The sequence below is a fragment of the Rhipicephalus microplus genome, chromosome 5 (genome assembly GCF_043290135.1).
Source record: "Rhipicephalus microplus isolate Deutch F79 chromosome 5, USDA_Rmic, whole genome shotgun sequence".
NCBI classification, from domain to species: Eukaryota; Metazoa; Arthropoda; class Arachnida; order Ixodida; family Ixodidae; genus Rhipicephalus; species Rhipicephalus microplus.
In genome coordinates, this window is record NC_134704.1 from 164,488,589 (window position 1) to 164,514,255 (window position 25,667).

Genomic DNA, 25,667 nt, shown 5'->3' on the forward strand with positions numbered 1-25,667 from the left:
TTTCTTCGTCCTTCTGTCGATGCAGCTCAGGTAAAGAGACAAGACATTGTAGACGGACAAATAAGTAGATTGACAGATGAAAATGATAAAAAAGAGAATTTGACGTTGACGTGATTCGAACACGCAACCTTCTGATCTGGCGTCAGACGGGCTACCGTTGCGCCACCGAGTTCATTTAGGGTGGCCGTTCGCACACATGCGGTAGCAGGTTTTGCACGGCCTTCTGTCGACGAAGCACAGGTAAAGAACAAGTCACTGTAGAAGGACAAATAGGTAGATAGACAGATAGATGAAAATGATAAAAAAGAGAATTTGACGTGGACGTGATTCGAACACGCAACCTTCTGATCTGGCGTCAGACGGGCTACCGTTTCGCCACCGAGTCCATTTAGGGTGGCCGTTCGCACACATGCGGTAGCAGGTTTTGCACGGCCTTCTGTCGACGAAGCACAGGTAAAGAACAAGTCACTGTAGAAGGACAAATAAGTAGATAGACAGATAGATGAAAATAACCAAAAAGAGAATTTGACACGGACGTGATTAGAACACGCAACCTTCTGATCTGGAGTCAAACGTGCTAAGGTACGCCACCGAGTCCGCTTAGGGTAGCCGTTCGCACACACGCGGTAGCATGTTTTGCACGGCCTTCTGTCGACGAAGCACAGGTAATGAACAAGTCACTGTAGAAGGACAAATAAGTAGATAGACAGATGGATGAAAATAACAAAAAGAGAATTTGACACGGACGTGATTAGAACACGCAACCTTCTGATCTGGAGTCAGACGTGCTAAGGTTGCGCCACCGAGTCCGCTTAGGGTAGCCGTTCGCACACACGCGGTAGCATGTTTTGCACGGCCTTCTGTCGGCGAAGCACAGGTAATGAACAAGTCACTGTAGAAGGACAAATAAGTAGATAGACAGATGGATGAAAATAACAAAAAGAGAATTTGACACAGCGTGATTAGAACACGCAACCTTCTGATCTGGAGTCAGACGTGCTAAAGTTGCGCCACCGAGTCCGCTTAGGGTAGCCGTTCGCACACACGCGGCAGCATGTTTTGCTCGGCCTTTTGTGGATGAAGCACAGGTAAAGGGACAAGTCATTGCAGACAGACAAATAAGTAGATAGACAGATAGATGAAAATAATAAAAAGAGAATTTGACCCGGACGTGATTAGAACACGCAACCTTCTGATCTCGATTCAGACGTGTTACCGTTGCACCACCAAGTCCGCCTATAGGGTTGCCCTTCGCACAAACGCGGAAACATATTTTGCTCGGCCTTCTGTCGATGAAGCACAAGTAAAGAGACAAGTCATTGTAGACAGACAAATAAGTAGGTAGACAGATAGTTGAAAATAATAAAAAAGAGAACTTGACCCGGACGTGATTCGAACACGCAACCTTCTGATATGGAGTCAGACGTGCTACCGTTGCGCCACGGAGTCCGTTTAGGGTCGCCGTTCGCACACACGCGGTAGCATGTTTTGCACGGCCTTCTGTCGACGAAGCACAGGTAAAGGGACAAGTCATTGTAGGACAAATAAGTATATAAACAGATAGATGAAAATCATAAAAAGAGAATTTGACCCGGATGTGATTAGAACACGCAACCTTCTGATCTGGAGTCAGACGTGCTAAAGTTGCACCACCGAGTCCGCTTAAGGTAGCCGTTCGCACACACGTGGTAGCATGTTTCGCATGGCCTTCTGTCGGAGAAGCACTGGTCAAGAGACAAGTCATTGTAGACAGACAAAAGAGTAGATAGACAGATAGATGAAAATAATAAAAAAGAGAATTTGACCCGCACGCGGTTCGAACACGAAACCTTCTGATCTGGATTCGGACGCGCTACCAGTTCGCCACCGAGTCCGCTTAGGGTTGCCGTTACACACACATGGTAGCATGTTTTGCCTGGCCTTCTGTCGATGAAGCACAGCTGAAGAGAAGAGTCACTGTAGACAGACAAATAAGTAGATAGACAGATAGATGAAAATAGTAAAAAAGAGAACTTGACCCGGACGTGATTCGAACACGAGACCTTCTGATCTGGAGTGAGACATGCTACCGTGTCGCCACCGAGTCCACTTAGTGTAGCCCTTCGCACACACGTGGTAGCATGTTTTGCTCGGCCTTCTGTCGATGCAACACAGATAAAGAGACAAGTCATTGTAGACAAACAAATAAGTAGATAGACAGATGAAAATACTAAAAAGATAATTTGACCCGGACGTGACTCGAACACGCAACCTTCTGATCTGGAGTCGGACGCGCTACTAGATCGCCACCGAGTCCGCTTAGGGTGGCTTTTCGCACACACGTGGTAGCATGTTTTGCTCGGCCTTCTATCGATGAAGCACAGGTGAAGAGACAAGTCATTGTAGACAGACAAATAAGTAGATAGACAGATAGATGAAAATAATAAAAAAGAACTTAACACGGACGTGATTCGAACACGCGAACATCTGATCTGGAGTCAGACGTGCTACCATTTCGCCATCAAGTCCACTTAGTGTAGCCGGTCGCACACACGCCGTGGCATGTTTTCTCGGCCTTCTGTCGATGAAGCACAGGTAAAGAGACAAGTCATTGTAGAATAACAAATAAGTAGATATACAGATGAAATTAATAAAAAAGAGAATTTGACAAAGACGTGATTTGAACACGCGACCATCTGATCTGGAGTCAGACGCGCTACCGTTGCGCCACCGAGTCCGCTTAGGGTAGCCGTTCGCACAAACGTGGTAGCATGTTTTGCTCGGCATTCTGTCGATGAATCCCAAATAAAGGGACAAGTAATTGTAGACAGACAAATAAGTAGATATTCAGATAGATGAAAATAATAAAAAGAAAGTTTCACTCAAACGTGATTCGAACACACAACCTTCTGATCTGGAGTCAGACGTGGTACCGTTGCGCCATTAAGTCCGATTATAGGATTTCCCTTCGCACACGCGCGGTAGCATGTTTTGCTCGGCTTTCTGTCGATGAAGCACAGGTGAAGAGACAAGTCATTGTAGACAGACAAATATGTAGATAGACAGATGAAACTAATAAGAAAGAAAATTTGATCCGGACGTCATTCGAACACGCAACTTTCTGATCTGGTGTCTGACGCGCTACCGGTTCGCCACAGAGTCCGCTTAGTGTAGCCGTTCGTACACGCGTGGTAGCATGTTTTTCTCGGCCTTCTGTCGATGAATCCCAGGTAAAAAGACAAGTCATTGTAGAGAGACAAAAGAGTAGATAGACAGATAGATGAAAATATTAAAAAGAGAATTTGACCCGGACGTGATTCGAACACACATCCTTCTGATCTGGAGTCACCCGTGGTACCGTTGCACCACTAAGTCCGTTTATAGGGTAGCCCTTTGCACACACGCGGTAGCATGTTTTGTTCGGCCTCCTGTCGATGAAGCACAGGTAAAGAGACAAGTCAATGTAGACAGACAAATGAGTAGATAGACAGATAGATGAAAAAAAATAAAAAAGAGAACTTGACGCGGACGTGATTCGAACACGCAACCTTCTATCTGGAGTCAGACATGCTACCGTGTCGCCACTGAGTCCGTTTATAGGGTTGCCCTTCGCACACACGCGGTAGCATGTTTTGTTCGGCCTCCTGTCGATGAAGCACAGGTAAAGAGACAAGTCAATGTAGACAGACAAATAAGTAGATAGACAGATAATAAAAATAGTAAAAACGAGAACTTAACCCGGACGTGATTCGACCCCGCAACCTTCTGATCTGGAGTCAGACGTGCTAGCGTGTCGCCAACGCGTCCGTTTGGAGTAGCCGTTCGCACAAACGTGGTAGCATGTTTTGCTCAGCCTTCTGTCGATGAAGCACAGCTAAAGAGAAGAGTCATTGTAGGCAGAAAATTAAGTAGATAGACAAATAGATGAAAATAGTAAGAAAAGAGAACTTGACCCGGACGTGATTCGAACCCGCAACCTTTTGATCTGGAGTCTGACGTGCTACCGCGTCAGCACCGAGTCCACTTAGTGTAGCCGTTCGCACTGACGTGGTAGAAGGTTTCTTCGTCCTTCTGTCGATGCAGCTCAGGTAAAGAGACAAGTCATTGTAGACAGACAAATAAGTAGATTGACAGATGAAAATGATAAAAAAGAGAATTTGACGTGGACGTGATTCGAACACGCAACCTTCTGATCTGTTGTCAGACGGGCTACCGTTGCGCCACCGAGTCCATTTAGGGTGGCCGTTCGCACAAATGCGGTAGCAGGTTTTGCACGGCCTTCTGTCGACGAAGCACAGGTAAAGAACAACTCACTGTAGAAGGACAAATAGGTAGATAGACAGATAGATGAAAATAACAAAAAGAGAATTTGACACGGACGTGATTATAACACGCAACCTTCTGATCTGGAGTCGGACGTGCTAAGGTTGCGCCACCGAGTCCGCTTAGGGTAGCCGTTCGCACACACGCGGTAGCATGTTTTGCACGGCCTTCTGTCGACGAAGCACAGATAATGAACAAGTCACTGTAGAAGGACAAATAAGTAGATAGACAGATAGATGAAAATAATAAAAAAGAGAATTTGACCCGCACGCGGTTCGAACACGAAACCTTCTGATCTGGATTCGGACGCGCTACCAGTTCGCCACCGAGTCCGCTTAGGGTAGCCGTTACACACACATGGTAGCATGTTTTGCCTGGCCTTCTGTCGATGAAGCACAGCTGAAGAGAAGAGTCACTGTAGACAGACAAATAAGTAGATAGACAGATAGATGAAAATAGTAAAAAAGAGAACTTGACCCGGACGTGATTCGAACACGAGACCTTCTGATCTGGAGTGAGACGTGCTACCGTGTCGCCACCGAGTCCACTTAGTGTAGCCCTTCGCACACACGTGGTAGCATGTTTTGCTCGGCCTTCTGTCGATGCAGCACAGATAAAGAGACAAGTCATTGTAGACAGACAAATAAGTAGATAGACAGATGAAAATACTAAAAAAGATAATTTGACCAGGACGTGACTCGAACACGCAACCTTCTGATCTGGAGTCGGACGCGCTACTAGATCGCCACCGAGTCCGCTTAGGGTGGCTTTTCGCACACACGCGGTAGCATGTTTTGCTAAGCCTTCTGTCGATGAAACACAGGTAAAGAGACAAGTCATTGGAGACATACAAATAAGTAGATAGACAGATGAAACTAATAAGAAAGAGAATTTGGTCTGGACGTCATTCGAACACGCAACTTTCTGATCTGGTGTCAGACGCGCTACCGGTTCGCCACAGAGTCCGCTTAGTGTAGCCGTTCGTACACGCGTGGTAGCATGTTTTTCTCGGCCTTCTGTCGATGAATCCCAGGTAAAGAGACAAGTCATTGTAGAGAGACAAAAAAGTAGTTAGACAGATAGATGAAAATATTAAAAAGAGAATTTGGCCCGGACGTGATTCGAACACACATCCTTGTGATCTGGAGTCAGCCTTGGTACCGTTGCACCACTGAGTCCGTTTATAGGGTAGCCCTTCGCACACACGCGGTAGCATGTTTTGTTCGGCCTCTATCGATGAAGCACAGGTAAAGAGACAAGTGAATGTAGACAGACAACTAAGTAGATAGACAGATAATGAAAATAGTAAAGAAGAGAACTTAACCCGGACGTGATTCGAACCCGCAACCTTCTGATCTGGAGGCAGACGTACTAGCGTGTCGCCAACGGGTCCGTTTAGGGTAGCCGTTCACATTCACGTGTAAGAAGGTTTCTTCGTCCTTCTGTCGATGCAGCTCAGGTAAAGAGACAAGTCATTGTAGACAGACAAATAAGTAGATTGACAGATGAAAATGATAAAAAAGAGAATTTGACGTGGACGTGATTCGAACACGCAACCTTCTGTTCTGGCGTCAGACGGGCTACCGTTGCGCCACCGAGTCCATTTAGGGTGGCCGTTCGCACACATGCGGTAGCAGGTTTTGCACGGCCTTCTGTCGACGAAGCACAGGTAAAGAACAAGTCATTGTAGAAGGACAAATAAGTAGATAGACAGTTAGATGAAAAAAATAACAAGATAATTTGACACGGACGTGATCAGAACACGCAAACATCTGATCTGGAGTCAGACGTGCTAAAGTTGCGCCACCTAGTCCGCTTAGGGTAGCCGTTCGCACACACGCGGTATCATGTTTTGCTCGGCCTTCTGTCGATGAAGCACAGGTAAAGGGACAAGTCATTGCAGACAGACAAATAAGTAGATAGACAGATAGATGAAAATAATAAAAAGAGAATTTGACCCGGGCGTGATTAGAACACGCAACCTTCTGATCTGAAGTCAGACGTGCTAAAGTTGCGCCAGTGAGTCCACTGAGCGCAGCCGTTCGCACAAACGCGGTAGCATGTCTTGCTCGGCCTTCTGTCGATGAACCAAAGGTAAAGAGACCAGTCATTGTAGAATGACAAATGGGTAGATAGACAGATAAAAATAACAAAAAAGAGAATTAGACCCGCACATAGCTCGAACACGCAACCTTTTGATCTGGAGTATGACGCGCTAAAGTTGCGCCACCGAGTCCGCTTAGGGTAGCCGTTCGCACACACGCGGTAGCATGTTTTGCTCGGCCTTCTGTCGATGAAGCACAGGTAAAGGGACAAGTCATCGCAGACAGATAAATAAGTATATAGACAGATAGATGAAAATAATAAAAAGAGAATTTGACCCGGACGTGATTAGAACTTCTGATCTCGATTCAGACGTGTTACCTTTGCACCACCAAGTCCGCCTATAGGGTGGCCCTTCGCACAAACGCGGTAGCATATTTTGCTCGGCCTTCTGTCGATGAAGCACAAGTAAAGAGACAAGTCATTGTAGACAGACAAATAAGTAGGTAGACAGATAGATGAAAATAATAAAAAAGAGAACTTGACCCGGACGTGATTCGAACACGCAACCTTCTGATATGGAGTCAGACGTGCTACCGTTGCGCCACCGAGTCCGTTTAGGGTCGCCGTTCGCACACACGCGGTAGCATGTTTTGCACGGCCTTCTGTCGACGAAGCACAGGTAAAGGAACAAGTCATTGTAGGACAAATAAGTATATAAACAGATAGATGAAAATCATAAAAAGAGAATTTGACCCGGATGTGATTAGAACACGCAACCTTCTGAATTGGAGTCAGACGTGCTAAAGTTGCACCACCGAGTCCGCTTAAGGTAGCCGTTCGCACACACGTGGTAGCATGTTTCGCATGGCCTTCTGTCGGTGAAGCACTGGTAAAGGGACAAGTCATTGTAGACAGACAAAAGAGTAGATAGACAGATAGATGAAAATAATAAAAAAGAGAATTTGACCCGCACGCGGTTCGAACACGAAACCTTCTGATCTGGATTCGGACGCGCTACCAGTTCGCCACCGAGTCCGCTTAGGGTAGCCGTTCGCACAAACGTGGTAGCATGTTTTGCTCGGCATTCTGTCGATGAATCCCAAATAAAGGGACAAGTAATTGTAGACAGACAAATAAGTAGATATTCAGATAGATGAAAATAATAAAAAGAAAGTTTGACTCAAACGTGATTCGAACACACAACCTTCTGATCTGGAGTCAGACGTGGTACCGTTGCGCCACCAAGTCCGATTATAGGATTTCCCTTCGCACACACGCGGTAGCATGTTTTGCTCGGCTTTCTGTCGATGAAGCACAGGTGAAGAGACAAGTCATTGTAGACAGACAAATATGTAGATAGACAGAAAGATGAAAATAATAAAAAAGAGAACTTGACCCGGACGTTATTCGAACACGCAACTTTCTGATCTGGAGTCAGACATGCTAAAGTTGCACCACCGAGTCTGCTTAAGGTAGCCGTTTGCACACACGCGGTAGCATGTTTTGCTCGGTCTTCTGTCGATGAAACACAGGTAAAGAGACAAGTCATTGGAGACAGACAAATAAGTAGATAGACAGATGAAACTAATAAGAAAGAAAATTTGATCCGGACGTCATTCGAACACGCAACTTTCTGATCTGGTGTCTGACGCGCTACCGGTTCGCCCAGAGTCCGCATAGTGTAGCCGTTCGTACACGCGTGGTAGCATGTTTTTCTCGGCCTTCTGTCGATGAATCCCAGGTAAAAAGACAAGTCATTGTAGAGAGACAAAAGAGTAGATAGACAGATAGATGAAAATATTAAAAAGAGAATTTGACCCGGACGTGATTCGAACACACATCCTTCTGATCTGGAGTCACCCGTGGTACCGTTGCACCACTGAGTCCGTTTATAGGGTAGCCCTTTGCACACACGCGGTAGCATGTTTTGTTCGGCCTCCTGTCGATGAAGCACAGGTAAAGAGACAAGTCAATGTAGACAGACAAATAAGTAGATAGACAGATAGATAAAAAAAATAAAAAAGAGAACTTGACCCGGACGTGATTCGAACACGCAACCTTCTGATCTGGAGTCAGACATGCTACCGTGTCGCCACTGAGTCCGTTTATAGGGTTGCCCTTCGCACACACGCGGTAGCATGTTTTGTTCGGCCTCCTGTCGATGAAGCACAGGTAAAGAGACAAGTCAATGTAGACAGACAAATAAGTAGATAGACAGATAATGAAAATAGTAAAAACGAGAACTTAACCCGGACGTGATTCGACCCCGCAACCTTCTGATCTGGAGTCAGACGTGCTAGCGTGTCGCCAGCGCGTCCGTTTAGAGTAGCCGTTCGCACAAACGTGGTAGCATGTTTTGCTCAGCCTTCTGTCGATGAAGCACAGCTAAAGAGAAGAGTCATTGTAGGCAGAAAATTAAGTAGATAGACAAATAGATGAAAATAGTAAGAAAAGAGAACTTGACCCGGACGTGATTCGAACCCGTAACCTTTTGATCTGGAGTCTGACGTGCTACCGTGTCACCACCGAGTCCACTTAGTGTAGCCGTTCGCACTGACGTGGTAGAAGGTTTCTTCGTCCTTCTGTCGATGCAGCTCAGGTAAAGAGACAAGTCATTGTAGACAGACAAATAAGTAGATTGACAGATGAAAATGATAAAAAAGAGAATTTGACGTGGACGTGATTCGAACACGCAACCTTCTTATCTGGCGTCAGACGGGCTACCGTTGCGCCACCGAGTCCATTTAGGGTGGCCGTTCGCACAAATGCGGTAGCAGGTTTGGCACGGCCTTCTGTCGACGAAGCACAGGTAAAGAACAACTCACTGTAGAAGGACAAATAGGTAGATAGACAGATAGATGAAAATAACAAAAAGAGAATTTGACACGGACGTGATTAGAACACGCAACCTTCTGATCTGGAGTCGGACGTGCTAAGGTTGCGCCACCGAGTCCGCTTAGGGTAGCCGTTCGCACACACGCGGTAGCATGTTTTGCACGGCCTTCTGTCGACGAAGCACAGGTAATGAACAAGTCACTGTAGAAGGACAAATAAGTAGATAGACAGATGGATGAAAATAACAAAAAGAGAATTTGACACGGACGTGATTAGAACACGCTACCTTCTGATCTGGAGTCAGACGTGCTAAGGTTGCGCCACCGAGTCCGCTTAGGGTAGCCGTTCGCACACACGCGGTAGCATGTTTTGCTCGGCCTTCTGTCGATGAAGCACAGGTAAAGGGACAAGTCATTGCAGACAGACAAATAAGTAGATAGGCTGATAGATGAAAATAATAAAAAGAGAATTTGACCCGGACGTGATTAGAACACGCAACCTTCTGATCTGGAGTCAGACGTGCTAAAGTTGCGCCACCGAGTCCACTGAGCGCAGCCGTTCGCACACACACGGTGGCATGTTTTGCTGGTCCTTCTGTCGATGAACCACAGGTAAAGAAACCAGTCATTGTAGAATGACAAATGGGTAGATAGACAGATAAAAATAACAAAAAAGAGAAATTGACCCACACATGGCTCGAACACGCAACCTTCTGATCTGGAGTATGACGCGCTAAAGTTGTACCACCAAGTCCGCTTAAGGTAGCCGTTCGCACACACGCGGTAGCATGTTTTGCTCGGCCTTCTGTCGGTGAAACACAGGTAAAGAGGCAAGTCGTTGTAGACAGACAAATAAGTAGATTGGCAGATAGTTGAAAATAATAGAAAAGAGAATTTGACCCAGACGTGATTCGAACACGCAACCATGTGATCTGGAGTCAGACGTGCTACCGTATCACCACCGAGTCCACTTATGTTGAATTTCAATGGCGGAGTCGGAGCAAGTTTTTCTGCTCCTTTCAGAGCAAGTGTGTTCCAATGACAGAGTGAGAGCGAGAGTCAAATGTTCCAATGAGAGAGCCGGAGTGGATTCAGAGCGGGAGTCCCTCCGTGGAGCAGGAAAAACTGCTCTGCCGAAATCGGTGGAGTGGACCGGAACTCAGCGTGACGCATTTCCTTTAACACGTTTGCCTGCTTGGGGGCGCGGCTGGCGCGGCTGGCGCGGCGCGAGTTGTGTTGATAATGGCGGACGGCATGGACGGCTCGGCTACCTCGGCAAAGCACGCGGCAATGCTTCTGCTACTCGATAGCGACAGCTCTGAGTCGGAAAGCTCAAGTACTGACACGAGTGATTCGTCGGACAGCGACAGCGACGCTAAAGCTTGCGCTTACGAGCGGGAATTTAACAAGTTGTTCCGCATTCCCGCGAAGAGGCCCAAAGTCGTCGGTTTCATCGAGGACGTCGTTCGGCAGTACTCGGGCCACGAGGTAAAGAAATAGAAAAAAAGAAGGAAAGCATTATGCTCAAGGTTTAACACGTTGTGGTGTTTTCGTTTGTTTCTTTTCTTGAGCAGTTCCGGAGGCACTTTAGGCTGGCTCGACCTGTGGCCGAAAAGTTGTTCGCGGAGTTTGCTGTCTCGACAATGTGCCATTCGAGCACACACGGAGGAGTTCAAGCGAAATCCGCGGAAACGCATGTCTTGACATTTATCTGGTTAGTTACACCTCCCCACCTTCACCCCCCCTTTCTTTTTCTTTGAACGATGCCTGCACAAGAACGCATTTGACTATGAGCCTGTTGCGTACAGTGCAGTGTGATCTGAAGCTGTTTTTTTTTCTTTCGGGTACCTGTAATCCCCCTGCGCAGGTACGCGGCCAACAAAACCTGCATGCGAGACGTGGCAAGCCGTTTCGACATGTCAGAAAGCACCGTGTACAGAGTTCTTCAGAGAGTAGCGCAGTTTCTGATGACGCTGGGCCCATCGGTGATCAAGTTTCACGCAGACTTGAAGAACCTCACTAGCAGTTTTGAGAAGCTTTGCTTTGATTTTATTTACTGTGAGGACCAATAATATTGGCCGGCCAAGCTATGTTGATCATATCACAAACACGAGTGCACATTTTATTGTGGGTTATTTCAAGCTCAATTTTAAGCTGAGGTGGGACTAGAAAAATGTGATAGGTCGTGATGATAATACCGAGCTTCATCCAGTTGTGTTCGAAACATTCAACTTATGTCTCTCCTGCAGTCACAGTCGATTCCTTGCATGCGGATGATGCTGCATGCTTTGTCATTTCTTGTCAGATGTACGATACAATATGGATGAGGTTTGGTTTTAAATTTAAGAATTAAATTGCAATTACGTACTTCAGCTCCCTTTAGGAAAAAAAACATATGCAGGCTTTGTTTTGTTTTCTCTCCCATTTTACCATTGTAAAAAGAGAGTTGGATAGCAAGAAAACGTGTAGTATATGGTGTGGACAGCAATGTATGTTATCTTAAATAGTTCTTAAAGTTGAATTTGGTTTGCATTTTGAATCTTTACCATAAAATATATTGTGCTGAGTCATGAAGCGTATGCTGTGATTGTGAGTTAATGGGCTTGATCACCAGTATTTCCTGTTAAAACTCCTCGCAAATGCTCATTTCTTGCTCAGGCATGGATTATATCACTCATTAGAAGAGTACAACTTGCTTGCAGTTGTCTGGAATGCCTGCTGTTATTGGCTGTATAGATGGATCGTATGTCAAGATACAGTGCCCAGCCAACAAGGTTGCCTCCACATACTGCAACAGGCACCATTACCTTTCACTAACGCTGCAAGCCGTCTGTGACCACAAGAGGCGCTTCCTCGATGAGTTCACTGGAACCGCCAGCAAAATGCATGATTCTCATGTGTTTAGCTTATCGCCTCTTTCAAAGAACATAGCTTCAGTATGTCAGGGCCGTTATCATATATTAGGGGACGCAGCATATCCGCTGCGGGAGTACCTGTTGACACCATACAGGGATTACGGTGCAATGAATAAGCAACAAAAAAGCTTCAATTTTAAGTTTTCAGGCACACGAGTGCTCATTGAAAATGCATTCAGCACACTCAAGAAGCGCTTCTGGCAGCTCATGTACCTGGAGTTGACACTATCCCCTGGCTCAATAAGTTTATTATAAGCTGCTTTATCCTTCATAACTTGTGCATCGATTACGGTGATGAAGAGCCAGATGATGATAATGATGATGATGGAGCACCCAATGCTATTCAGTGGGAGAACTGCACAGATAACCACAGTGATAAAACTGATGAGGAGCGAGCTTTGCACAAGCTTGGCGAAATTAAGCGTGCAAAGGTATTGACCAAGCTCCTGCAAAGTGATTGTGGGAAATAACACCATAATTCTCTGTTTTGTCTGAACTGGCCCTTTAGTTCCCCACAGTAGTTTGGAGGCTGTGTGTGTGCACCAATGCGCAGCCCCCTTTATATACACAAACACATGTTTTGCACTGCACATTTTATTTCAACTAGCTAATAGTATTTTAGGCCACTGAAATTATTCATTGTCTAGGCCAAGAAAGCGGCTCAAAAGCTTCATTTTTTCTTCGTGCTGTTTTGCTTTTTCTTGCCGAATGCGCTCCTTCCGCTCTTGCCTCTCTTCATGACGCTTCCTTCTTTCATTCTCGCGTTCAGTTCGTTTATTGTCTTTTTCTTCCTGAATTTTCCTCATTTCATCAAAGAAGTGATTCATTTCCAGTAATCTAGAAGCCGAGGGTTTCGACTTTTTGGGCTCAGGCTCCTTCGTTGTGTTGGTAGACTCCTGGCTAGTTGAACCTTGGCTTGTCAGCTCCTGGCTCCCCGATGCTTGGCTTGTCGACGATTGGCTCGTCGACGCTTGTCTGGGCGGTCTTTTTATGGAGACTATTCCAGAGCTGTCCCTGAGCTCTTCTGGCTGAAGGCTGTCATCTAGCCAGCGTATTTTGGCTATGTCATCTTCAAAAGGAACGTCGCAAGGAGAATTCCCCGATTTGCTGTTATGTGCTGCAGCGCTTCTTTTTCGTCGCATGACTGTTTTGTAGCGGCTGCAGCACTGGTCACCTGTTTTAGGGACCCCGACAACCTCTGTAATGTCGGCCGCTATTTTGGCAACACATTGCCTTTTTATTTTAAAATTTCTTCATCGGCCCTATTTGGGAAAAATACTGCTGGTAGTACTCGAGCAACAGCTTTGTTTCTCCCGCCGTCCACTCACAGCCTGTACCTGAAAAAAAAAGTGCTTGAGACATTTGTACAGACGTTACCAGTTGCACGTCACCCGACACAGTTGTTAGAGAGTTGGGGTATTCTGCTGTGTTGGTAATAATGTAGAGCTTATAGGCATATAGAAACAACAACCTGTTTTAGTTTGTCTTGATATCGATTTTTCTACTTTGATTTTGTCGTTACAGTGCTTGGTGTTCTTTGCACTGATCTAACTGTATATATCATGTATAATTCATTACTTGAATGCATTTGTATCCTCTCCTGCTAGGGCCTCTAAATGGGCCTGCAGTTTTCTCTAAATAAATAAATAAATGGACTCACTGCGTTGCTCGCTCATTTGGCTGTGTTCTGGCACTGTGAATGGAAAAACCAAATGCATTGTTATTCATACAGCTGGTATACATGAAGCGACATAACGACCGATTTGTGTTCTGTGACACAAATTGCTGTACATTGAAGCACCATGTGAATTTCATGCAACTATGTATGCACTTAAGCTAAGCCATGTGAGGCTTCCTAACACAGCTTCACAAAACAGTAACTCTATGTTTGCTATGCTATCTCATCACGACACAAAATCTTGAATAACAATTTCACGTAAGCATACATGGTGGCATACAAGTTCTTCAACAATAGCTCAACACATTGTGCACATTCTTGATTGAATTACACACTCTCATCATGATGCACAGAGTTTCTGATCAGCTGAATGTTCATCAAAATGAAGCAGGATCTTTCAGGCCTGAAACAGGCAGTGACACTCCAGGAAAAGCAACGTAATTTCTGTGGACTGAGACCGATTCCTAATTTGGATGTGCTCAATGTCCTGAACTTGGTAACATTGCCAACCCATTAGATAGCAGAACATGCACACACGCTGCTACCTCTGCAGCTAAAACTTCCTGGGGGTTAAATTGGAGGTATCTCGCCGCAAATGCGTACCTGCCAACCTAGGGATTTCTGAAATCGGGAGATTCGCCGCGGGAGCGGAGTAGGGGGCAGAAAACAATTGTTTTGGGCGATCGGTCCAATTGCCCTTATACCAAACACGCTTGTCACCAACGCGGTTCGTTTCTATTCGTGTGGCTACATTCTAAAGTGATAGGAAGTCGCTTCTTACTAATGACGCCGTTCCGTGCAAGAAGAGCGGCGTCACGCGCACGTTTACTTTTTGCTGTATATTTACAGCGGTGTTTGTGCAATCAATGTGGTGAAGGTTTTCGTTGTCTACGGACACAGGCAAACGAACAACGGTATGACGCATGCGAAGCGTTTCAGTGACATGATCGCATCAGCAGTAGAGCAACGTTGCAACATGAACATAGCGTGTGCAGACAATCGCTCCACCCAACACGTGTGTTGCATTCAACTTACAATTACAGCACAGTGTTGAAATTGAGGAGACACTTACCATGTTCTCCGCATACTGTGTGGTCACCATCGCAGACATCGTGGACAATAGCTGCTGCACACTTGGCGTGATATCCATTTCACACAGGTGAATAGCGCTGAACAAGCAAACGAACGATGCGGCGATGCTGGTAAGCCACGTGGTAAACAGACAGCGGAAAAGACCACGCGCAAGGTATCCTGGGTAACACGGCAGCTTCCGCCTTGCTCCAGCAGGGCGAATTGTGTTCCGATGGCGGATTTGGAGGATTTGCACAACGCCAGAGTAGAGTGCTCGCTCGCGGAGTCGGTCGGCTGCACCCACTCCGCCATTGGAATTCAACATTAGTGTAGGCGTTCGCACACACGCGGTAGCATGTTTTGCTCGGCCTTCTGTCGATGAAGCACAGGTAAAGAGGCAAGTCATTGTAGACAGACAAATAAGTAGATAGACAGATGAAAATAATAAAAAAGAGAATTTGACCCGGACTTCATTCGAACACGCAACTCTCTGATCTGGTGTCAGACACGCTACCGGTTCGCCACAGAGTCCGCTTAGGGTAGCCGTTCGCACACACGCGGAAGCATGTTTGCTCGGCCTTCTGTCGATGAAGCAAAGGTGAAGAGACAAGTCATTGTAGACAGACAAAAGAGTACATAGACAGATAGATGAAAATAATAAAAAAAGAACTTAACACGGACGTGATTCGAACACGCAACCTTCTGATCTGGAGTCAGACGTGCTACCGTATCGCCACCGAGTGCACTTAGGGTAGCCGTTACACACGCGTGGTAGCATGTTTTGCTCGGTCTTCTATCGATGAAACACAGGTGAAGAGACAAGTCATTGTAGACAGACAAATAAGTAGAGAGACAGATAGATGAAAATAATAAAAAAAGAACTTAACACGGACGTGATTAGAACACGCGAACTTCTGATCTGGAGTCAGACGTGCTACCGTTTCGCCACCGAGTCCACTTAGTGTAGCCGGTCGTACACACGCCGTAGCATGTTTTGCTCGGCCTTCTGTCGATGCAGCAAAGATAAAGAGACAAGTCATTGTAGACAGACAAATAAGTAGATATACAGATGAAAATAATAAAAAGATAATTTGACCTGGACGTGACTCGAACACGCAACCTTCTGATATGGAGTCGGACGCGCCACTAGTTCGCCACCGAGTGCACTTAGGGTGGCTGTTCGCACAAACGTGGTAGCATGTTTTGCTCGGCCTTCTGTCGCCGTATCCCAAATAAAGGGACAAGTAATTGTAGACAGACAAATAGGTAGATATTCAGATAGATGAAAATAGTAAAAAGAAAATTTGACTCAAACGTGATTCGAACACACAACCTTCTGATCTGGAGTCAGACGTGGTACCGTTGCGCCACCAAGTCCGCTTATAGGATTTCCCTCGCACACACGCGGTAGCATGTTTTGCTCGGCCTTCTGTCGATGAAGCACAGGTAAAGAGACAAGTCATTGTAGACAGACAAATAAGTAGATAGACAGATAGATGAAAATAATAAAAAAGAGAACTTGACCCGGACGTTATTCGAACACGCAACCTTCTGATATGGAGTCAGACGTGCTACCGTGTCGCCACCGAGTCCACTTAGTGTAGCCGTTTTCACACACGCGGTACCATGTTTTGCTCGGCCTTGTGTCGATGAAGCACAGGTAAAGGGACAAGTCATTGTAGACAGACAAATAAGTAGATAGACAAATAGATGTATATATTAAAAAGAGAATTTTACCCGGACGTGATTCGAACACGCAACCTTCTGATCTGGAGTCAGACGCGCTAACGTTGCGCCTCCGCGTCCGCTTAGGGCAGCCGTTCGCACAAACGTGGTAGCATGTTTTGCTCGGCCTTCCGTCGATGAATCCCAATTAAAGGGACAAGTCATTGTAGACAGACAAATAAGTAGATATTCAGATAGATGAAAATATTAAAAAGAGAATTTGACTCAAACGTGATTCGAACACACAACCTTCTGATCTGGAGTCAGACGTGTTACCGTTGCGCCACCAAGTCCGCTTATAGGGTTGCCCTTCGCACAAAGGCGGTAGCATGTTTTTCTCGGCCTTCTGTCGATGAAGCACAAGTAAAGAGACAAGTCATTGTAGACAGACAAATAAGTAGATAGACAGATAGATGAAAATAATAAAAAAGAGAACTTGACCCGGACGTGATCCGAACACGCAACCTTCTGATATGGAGTCAGACGTGCTACCGTTGCGCCACCGAGTCCGTTTAGAGTCGCCGTTCGCACACACGCGGTAGCATGTTTTGCACGGCGTTCTATCGACGAAGCACAGCTAAAGGGACAAGTCATTGTAGAAGGACAAATAAGTAGATAAACAGATAGATGAAACTCATAAAAAGAAAATTTGAATCAAACGTGATTCGAACACACAACCTTCTGATCTGGAGTCAGACGTGCTAAAGTTGCACCACCGAGTCCGCTTAAGGTAGCCGTTCGCACACACGCGGAAGCATGTTTTGCTCGGCCGTCTGTCGATGAAGCAAAGGTAAAGAGACAAGTCATTGTAGAATGACAAATGGGTAGATAGACAGATAAAGATAACAAAAAAGAGAATTTGACCCGCACATGGCTCGAACACGCAACCTTCTGATCTGGAGTATGACGCGCTAAAGTTGCGCCACCGAGTCCGCTTAGGGTAGCCGTTCGCACACACGCGGTAGCATGTTTTGCTCGGCCTTCCGTCGATGAATCCCAAGTAAAGAGACAAGTCATTGTAGAGAAACAAATAAGTAGATAGACAGATAGTTGAAAATAATAAAAAAGAGAATTTGACCCAGGCGTGATTCGAACACGCAACCTTCTGATCTGGAGTCAGACGCGCTACCGTTGCGCCACCGTGTCCGCTTAGGGCAGCTGTTCGCACAAACGTGGTAGCATGTGTTGCTCGGCCTTCCGTCGATGAATCCCAAGTAAAGGGACAAGTCATTGTAGACAGACAAATAAGTAGATATTCAGATAGATGAAAATAATAAAAAGAGAATTTGACCTAAACGTGATTCGAACACACAACCTTCTGATCTGGAGTCAGACGTGTTACCGTTGCGCCACCAAGTCCGCTTTTTTTTTTCTTTATTGCCTGCTTAGACGTACACATAGAAACACAAATACAGTCAGGGAACACAAGTAATAATGCAAGGCACATAAGACATAGATACATAAATGGGCATGGGTAAAAGGAGACACCAAACTTTGGCTGGCGTGTAATGACTAAAATCGTCTCATGTTCATGAGTGGCTCGATCCTCGATACCCATTCAGGTATCGGATCTAAAGATTTATGTGCTTCCAGGAACCTGCCCACTGATTCGCGGAAGTACTCTTGTGCCGATCTTGCATCTATATCTACATGTCGTGCGGCCATGCAGGTCTTCCATATGCAGTGCAAACCCAGTAGCATAACAGCATCAAACGGGACACCTTCTTCGTTGTCCACAGTTAGGAAACGAATTCCTTGTGGGTCTAAAGGGAGGTCTTTTTTAGCGTTCTTTGTAATATATCCCAGAAGAACACGCCTTCCCAGCATTCTAAGAAGACGTGCTCAATGGTTTCAGGCTTTCTGGATAAAAAACAGTGCACTCCCCATGGTACATACATTCCTTTTTCCTGTAGCCATGTTTTTAACTCTAGTGTCCCGGTGTGCAATCTGAAGAAAAAGGACTTGGCTCCTGGAGCTACATACATATGTTTGACACGCTTCAGGACATCACTTCCAGACTTGGCACTATATATTGTGCGATACAAAGGCACGGGGTGTAGTATATCCACAAGATCTTTGTATAGCTTCCTTCGTTTCACTCCCGCCAGATATTCGCATGAGAATCGAGCACGCAAGAACTTATAAGCCATCACAACCTCCTTCAAAAAACCGAAAACCCCGCCTTCAATACATTCGGTGGATACCACAAAGTCCGGCACAAGTTTGCAAAGTCTGAGCTGTAATACAGTGCGCAAAAAAAAAGGGGTCCTTCACATCCCTAAGGAAGCAGAACCGGTTCACTATTTGCCTCAGGAATAAGTGCAACAGGCTAAGACCTCCATGACGTACACGTCGGAACAAGTTGGTGCGGCCTGTCCTCTCCCAACTCGATCCCCAAATAAAAACAGCCAGAATTCTGTGGAGCTTTTGTATGTTAATGCGTGAGCAGTGCAAAACACTCAACACATACCAAAGTTTAGTAATGAAAAACACATTACACGCCGTGGTACGTGCAAACATAGACAATTCCGAGCCCTTTGTCCTCTCAGTCCTTCCACGCATTTCCGCAACTTGGTTCTGCCAGTAGGGTTCACTGTCCCGGCAAAACTCTAAAGGAACGCCTAGGTATTTCGTGGGAGTGGAAATCCATTGAATGTTGGCAAAGGTACTGGGTTTCATTATCCATGCTCCATGCCAGATTCCGAGGCTCTTGTCCCAGTTAACTGCACTGCCACTAGTAACACAATAACGCTTCACAATTTCCACAGTTTTCATGATACTGGCGTGGTCCCCACAAAACACCGCGATGTCGTCCGCATAAGCGAGTAGTTTTACCTCCGCTTGCTGCATTTTAAAGCCATTGATACAGTTAGCCCGTATTACGCTGAGGCACAAGGGCTCAATATATAAAGCGAAAAGTAACGGCGATAGTGGGCACCCCTGGCGCACCGACCGCTGCACTTCGATAAGCTCTCCTACTGACTTATTTATTATCAACCTTGTCGTGCAACCCCTGTACGCCATTGCGACACCTTCCGTGATAACAGATCCTACGTTCACGTACTCCAGAATGGCAAATAGTATGTCGTGCGGTACCCTGTCGAACGCCTTTTCCAGATCCAACTGGAGCATTGCGACCTTCTTGCACAATACGTCACAACACTCTAGTATGCTTCTCGCCGTATGAATGTTCGTGAAAATGGTTCGTTCCTTGATACCGCACGTCTGGTGTGGTCCAACTATATCTTTCACTACTGTTTGCAGTCTTTTAGCCAACACTTTCATGAATATCTTATAGTCGACGTTCGCTAAGCTGATAGGGCGATATGCTGTTACCCGCTTTAATGTGTCGCGATCATCTGTTTTCGGGATAAGAACTGTGTGTGTGGACAGGAATGAAGGTGGTAGTCGTTTGCGCTCATATGCATCGTCTAAAATTGCAGCCAGTATAGGGGCTACTTCGCACTTGAACGCCTTATAAAAATCGGCTCCTAGCCCGTCGGGCCCGGGAGATTTCCCACGTTTCAAATCGTCTATCGCCACCGCAATCTCATCGGCCGTAATACGGCGCTCTAACATTTCCTTTGAGCTATCGTCAATCTTTGGCATTAAAGGCATGAATTCTGTCTCGAAACCCTCTGCGTCCACCGGGCAACGCGCGAACAGCTTTCTGTAGAACGCTGTGAACACGTGTTCGATGCCGCTCTGATCATATAAGATAACACCGTCTTGTTCCACTTCGTGAATCTCGTTCCGGCGGGCCCACTTTTTTTCCTTTGCGAAGGCTCGTTTAGTTTGCGCCTGGCCTGTTATCGTTGCTTCTACTCTAGCTGGCACCAACGCCCCCCGATAGCGTTCGATATCAGCCTGCTCAAGTTTTTGCTTCAGTGTGTTAATGTCGTCTTCGAACGTCCAGGCGATAGGCTTTCTTCATAAGTTAGCATTTGCAAGCTTTGCCGCAGGTTTTCCTCGTACTTATTCTTTTCGTGCTTTAAAGCGCTGACTCGTTCAAGTGCCTTCAGTTTAGCTGTTTGCCTAAATGTTTCCCATTTCTCACATATTGTTGTGTTTGTCTGGTTATTTATCTCTTCGAGCAGGGCTAACACTTTCTCACAGAAAACCTCATCCTCCAAAATTTTAGCATTAAGTTTCCATAATTCCCACGCAAACTTATTTCGGTTTTTCGCTTTCTTATTAACATCGAACATGACTAGACAGTGGTCACTGAATGACACCGACTGCACACGATATTCTTGCGCAAGTGCTATCAATTCAGGCGGAACATACACTCTGTCCAGTCGGGCGTGGCTGGCTGCTTGGAAATGCGTGAAACGCACAATGCGGTCGCACTCCAAGCAGTCCGCCACATCCTCAAGCCCGTATTCATCAATTAATTCGCGAAGCTCAGCCGTGCTGGCGTCTCTATACGCTGTACCACTTGATTTATCACGCGCTGCCAGTACACAATTAAAGTCCCCCATCAGTACCAGGTTCCTTTCGACGTTGCAGTAATTTCTAACACTCTCGAAGAAATGTCTTCGTTCGTCGAGCAAATTAGGAGCATAAAGGCATATCACTCGCCATTCAACTGAACCATAACGAAAATCACACAAAACCATGCGCCCCGCCAAATCTTACCTCACGCCCCTCACTTCAAGGCCTGGGTGTTGGCGCACAAAAAGAACGCACCCCGCGGATTGCCCTATGGCGTGACTCACACCCGCGTAGTACATTGACATGAAAGGTAGCACCGTACTCCTGGTCTCATCATCACTTCCAATTTTGGTTTCTTGTATGGCAATGATGTCTAAATCATGTTCGATCACCAGTCTATACAACTGCCGTTGTTTTCTCCTCGCCGCAAGCCCTCGAACATTGATTGTAGCAAATCGCAAGGATTTATCTGGCAGCGCCATTTGAATAATTATTAATAGAAACCCAGAGTATGGGCTTACGCTCCTGTCTACACAAGACCTTGGGGCCCGCGACATAGGTCGGGGCTTACACAGCTTACTGCTACGTGACCGGGGGCGGTGGCGGCGGCTTCGTCGTCGCCGTCAGCCTCCGATCCTGTGTGATGTTCGGCCGTGGCCGCACTGTCTGTCGACGTACAGGGGTTGCTTTTGCTGGAGGTTCATCGCGACTGCTTGGGTCGGTAGATTCGCTCTCTCCCTCGGCGCCTTCGTGTGATCGCTTATTCGTCGTGGTGCCCTCCTTGGAAATCTCCATTTCCTCCACTACTTCCCTGTTGACCTCCTCTGTCACGTTGCTTTTGTCCTCCTGCGTCTGCAGTGCTTCCGAGGAATCATTTTTCACCAACAATGTATCTTCGGCTTCGAGGTTCGTCGACTTTACGAGAGCACTCTCACCTGAGATTTGCTCAGCTGGCACGCTGTCCATCGTGGCACTTTCTGCCTCCACTCTCGCTGCTGCCTCGGAATCTGCTTCGTCCATTAGGAGCTCCGAAGTGTCGTCGCTTCCCACGGGCCCTGCAACACTGGCGTAGGTACGCACGCATTCCGACTCGTTGTGTCCAAAACGATGACACAACGTGCACCGTGGTACCTTACAGTCCCGACGAATGTGTCCAGTGCACTGGCAACGAAGGCATAGCGGTGCCCTTCCCGGCACCACCACAAGAGCCAGCTCACCAGCAATCCTTATTTGATGGGGTAAATATTCTGGCTTGACTCCCGCCTTAAGTGTCATCGTCACATTTCGCGTCGTTGATGCCTTGTCAGTCACACCACTGACCTTCCACCGTTCCTTGATAATGTCCGTCACTCTGCCATAGTTCAGGAAGGCCGCTCGCACGTCGTCGTCCGGTACGGTAGGCAAGAGCCAGTGCAGCTTCAATCGAAGCTCCTGGTTCGATGGATCGATGAGGAGGCAACGCTGGCCCTTCACTTTCACTTCCGCTTTTTCCAGCAGCCTCTTCGCACCTTCGGCACATTTGAACGTGACGGCCCAAACGTGATTCATTTGAATCGCCCCCAAGGCCGTAACCTCGGAGAGCAGTTTCAAATCACTCAGCGTATCCCTGAAGTCTTCTACACGGTAGGGCCGTGCCCTCACATCCGCGTGCACAAAAACAGTATTCAAAACCAGACGTCCTGAAGGCAGACTAGGCAGAACAACGCGATACTCGTTATCCGAGGCAGCTATCACCCTGTTTCCGCGGCCAGAAATGGCCGCTGATACCGCTCCGACGGAGCCCATTCCAAACGCGTCCGCTCGCTATCGCGGCCCGAAGTGGAATGCGCCACCAAGTCCGCTTATAGGGTTGCCCTTCGCACAAACGCGGTAGCATGTTTTGCTCGGCCTTCTGTCGATTGAACACAGGTAAAGAGGCAAGTCATTGTAGAAAGACAAATAAGTAGATAGACAGATAGTTGAAAATAATAAAAAAGAGAATTTTACCCAGACGTGATTCGAACACGCAACTATGTGATCTGGAGTCAGACGTGCTACCGTTTCGCCACCAAGTCCACTTAGTGTGGGCGTTCGCACACACGCGGTAGCAAGTTTTGCTCGGCCTTCTGTCGATGAAGCAGATGTAAAGAGACAAGTCATTGTAGACAGACAAATAAGTAGACAGACAGATGAAAATAATAAAAAAGAGAATTTGATCCGGACGTCATTCGAACACGCAACTTTCTGATCTGGTGTCAGACGCGCTACTGGTTCGCCACAGAGTCCGCTTAGGGTTGCCGTTCGCACACACGTGGTAGAATGTTTTGGTGGGCCTTCTATCGATGAAGCGAAGGTAAAGAGACAAGTCATTGTAGACAGACAAATAAGTAGATAGACAGATAGATAAAAATATCAAAAAGAAAATTTCACCCGGACGTGATTAGAACACGCAACCTTCTGATCTGGAGTAAGACGTGCTAAAGTTGCGCCACCGAGTCCGCTTAGGGTAGCCGTTCGCACAGACGTGGTAGCATGTTTCGCATGGCCTTCTGTCGGTGAAGCACAGGTAAAGAGACAAGTCATTGTAGACAGACAATTAAGTAGATAGACTGGTGAAAATATTAAAAAAGATAATTTGACCCGGACGTGACTCGAACACGCAACCTTCTGATCTGGAGTCGGGCGCGCTAATAGCTCGCCACCGAGTCCGCTTAGGGTGGCTGTTCGCACACACGTGGTAGCATGTTTTGCTCGGCCTTCTATCGATGAAGCACAGGTGAAGAGACAAGTCATTGTAGACAGACAAATAAGTAGATAGACAAATAGATGAAAATAATAAAAAAAGAACTTAACACGGACGTTATTCGAACACGCGAACTTCTGATCTGGAGTCAGACGTGCTACAGTTTCGCCAATAATTCCTCTTAGTGTAGCCGGTTGCACACACGCCGTAGCATGTTTTGCTCGGCCTTCTGTCGATGAAGCACAGGTAAAGAGACAAGTCATTGTAGAATGACAAATAGGTAGAAGAACAGATAAAAATAATAAAAAAAGAGAATTTGACGCAGACGTGATTCGAACAGGCGACCTTCTGATCTGGAGTCAGACGCGCTACCGTTGCGCCACCGAGTCCGCTTAGGGTAGCCGTTCGCACAAACGTGGTAGCATGTTTTGCTCGGCCTTCTGTCGATGAATCGCAAATAAAGAACAAGTAATTGTAGACAGACAAATAAGTATATATTCAGACAGACGAAAATAATAAAAAGAAAATTTGACTCAAACGTGATTCGAACACACAACCTTCTGATCTGGAGTCAGACGTGGTACCGTTGCGCCACCAAGTCCGCTTCGGGTAGCCGTTCGCACTCACGTGGTAGCATGTTTTGCTTGGTCTTCTATTGATGAAACACAGGTGAAGAGACAAGTCATTGTAGACAGACAAATAAGTAGAGAGACAGATAGATGAAAATAATAAAAAAAGAACTTAACACGGACGTGATTAGAACACGCGAACTTCTGATCTGGAGTCAGACGTGCTACCGTTTCACCACCGAGTCCACTTAGTGTAGCCGGTCGTACACACGCCGTCGCATGTTTTGCTCGGCCTTCTGTCGATGCAGCAAAGATAAAGAGACAAGTCATTGTAGACAGACAAATAAGTAGATATACAGATGAAAATAATAAAAAAGATAATTTGACCTGGACGTGACTCGAACACGCAACCTTCTGATCTGGAGTCGGACGCGCCACTAGTTTGCCACCGAGTGCGCTTAGGGTGGCTGTTCGAAAAAACGTGGTAGCATGTTTAGCTCGGCCTTCTGTCGATGTATCCCAAATAAAGGGACAAGTAATTGTAGACAGACAAATAGGTAGATATTCAGATAGATGAAAATAGTAAAAAGAAAATTTGACTCAAACGTGATTCGAACACACAACTTTCTGATCTGGAGTCAGGCGTGGTACCGTTGCGCCACCAAGTCCGCTTATAGGATTTCCCTCGCACACACGCGGTAGCATGTTTTGCCCGGCCTTCTGTCGATGAAGCACAGGTAAAGAGACAAGTCATTGTAGACAGACAAATAAGAAGATAGACAGATAGATGAAAATAATAAAAAAGAGAACTTGACCCGGACGTTATTCGAACACGCAACCTTCTGATATGGAGTCAGACGTGCTACCGTGTCGCCGCCGAGTCACTTAGTGTAGCCGTTTTCACACACGCGGTAGCATGTTTTGCTCGGCCTTGTGTCGATGAAGCACAGGTAAAGGGACAAGTCATTGTAGACAGACAAATAAGTAGATAGACAGATAGATGTATATATTAAAAAGAGAATTTTACCCGGACGTGATTCGAACACGCAACCTTCTGATCTGGAGTCAGACGCGCTAACGTTGCGCCTCCGCGTCCGCTTAGGGCAGCCGTTCGCACAAACGTGGTAGCATGTTTTGCTCGGCCTTCCGTCGATGAATCCCAATTAAAGGGACAAGTCATTGTAGACAGACAAATAAGTAGATATTAAGATAGATGAAAATATTAAAAAGAGAATTGGACCCAAACGTGATTCGAACACACAACCTTCTGATCTGAAGTCAGACGTGTTACCGTTGCGCCACCAAGTCCGCTTATAGGGTTGCCCTTCGCACAAAGGCGGTAGCATGTTTTGCTCGGCCTTCTGTCGATGA

General features: G+C 46.3%; 7 non-coding genes across 7 annotated transcripts; all 7 read right to left on the reverse strand.

The window, feature by feature from the left end:
• Positions 1-2,644: 2,644 nt before the first annotated feature.
• On the reverse strand, positions 2,645-2,716 carry TRNAW-CCA (transfer RNA tryptophan (anticodon CCA)). The gene has a single exon. It is a non-coding gene; the product is annotated as a tRNA-Trp (tRNA).
• Positions 2,717-6,887: 4,171 nt separating this feature from the next.
• TRNAW-CCA (transfer RNA tryptophan (anticodon CCA)) lies at positions 6,888-6,959 on the reverse strand. Its single transcript has one exon. It is a non-coding gene; the product is annotated as a tRNA-Trp (tRNA).
• A 9,833-nt stretch (positions 6,960-16,792) lies between these two features.
• TRNAW-CCA (transfer RNA tryptophan (anticodon CCA)) lies at positions 16,793-16,864 on the reverse strand. The gene has a single exon. It is a non-coding gene; the product is annotated as a tRNA-Trp (tRNA).
• A 144-nt stretch (positions 16,865-17,008) lies between these two features.
• TRNAW-CCA (transfer RNA tryptophan (anticodon CCA)) lies at positions 17,009-17,080 on the reverse strand. The gene has a single exon. It is a non-coding gene; the product is annotated as a tRNA-Trp (tRNA).
• Positions 17,081-17,645: 565 nt separating this feature from the next.
• On the reverse strand, positions 17,646-17,717 carry TRNAW-CCA (transfer RNA tryptophan (anticodon CCA)). The gene has a single exon. It is a non-coding gene; the product is annotated as a tRNA-Trp (tRNA).
• Positions 17,718-17,858: 141 nt separating this feature from the next.
• TRNAW-CCA (transfer RNA tryptophan (anticodon CCA)) lies at positions 17,859-17,930 on the reverse strand. The gene has a single exon. It is a non-coding gene; the product is annotated as a tRNA-Trp (tRNA).
• A 6,114-nt stretch (positions 17,931-24,044) lies between these two features.
• TRNAW-CCA (transfer RNA tryptophan (anticodon CCA)) lies at positions 24,045-24,116 on the reverse strand. The gene has a single exon. It is a non-coding gene; the product is annotated as a tRNA-Trp (tRNA).
• Between the last annotated feature and the right edge of the window lie 1,551 nt (positions 24,117-25,667).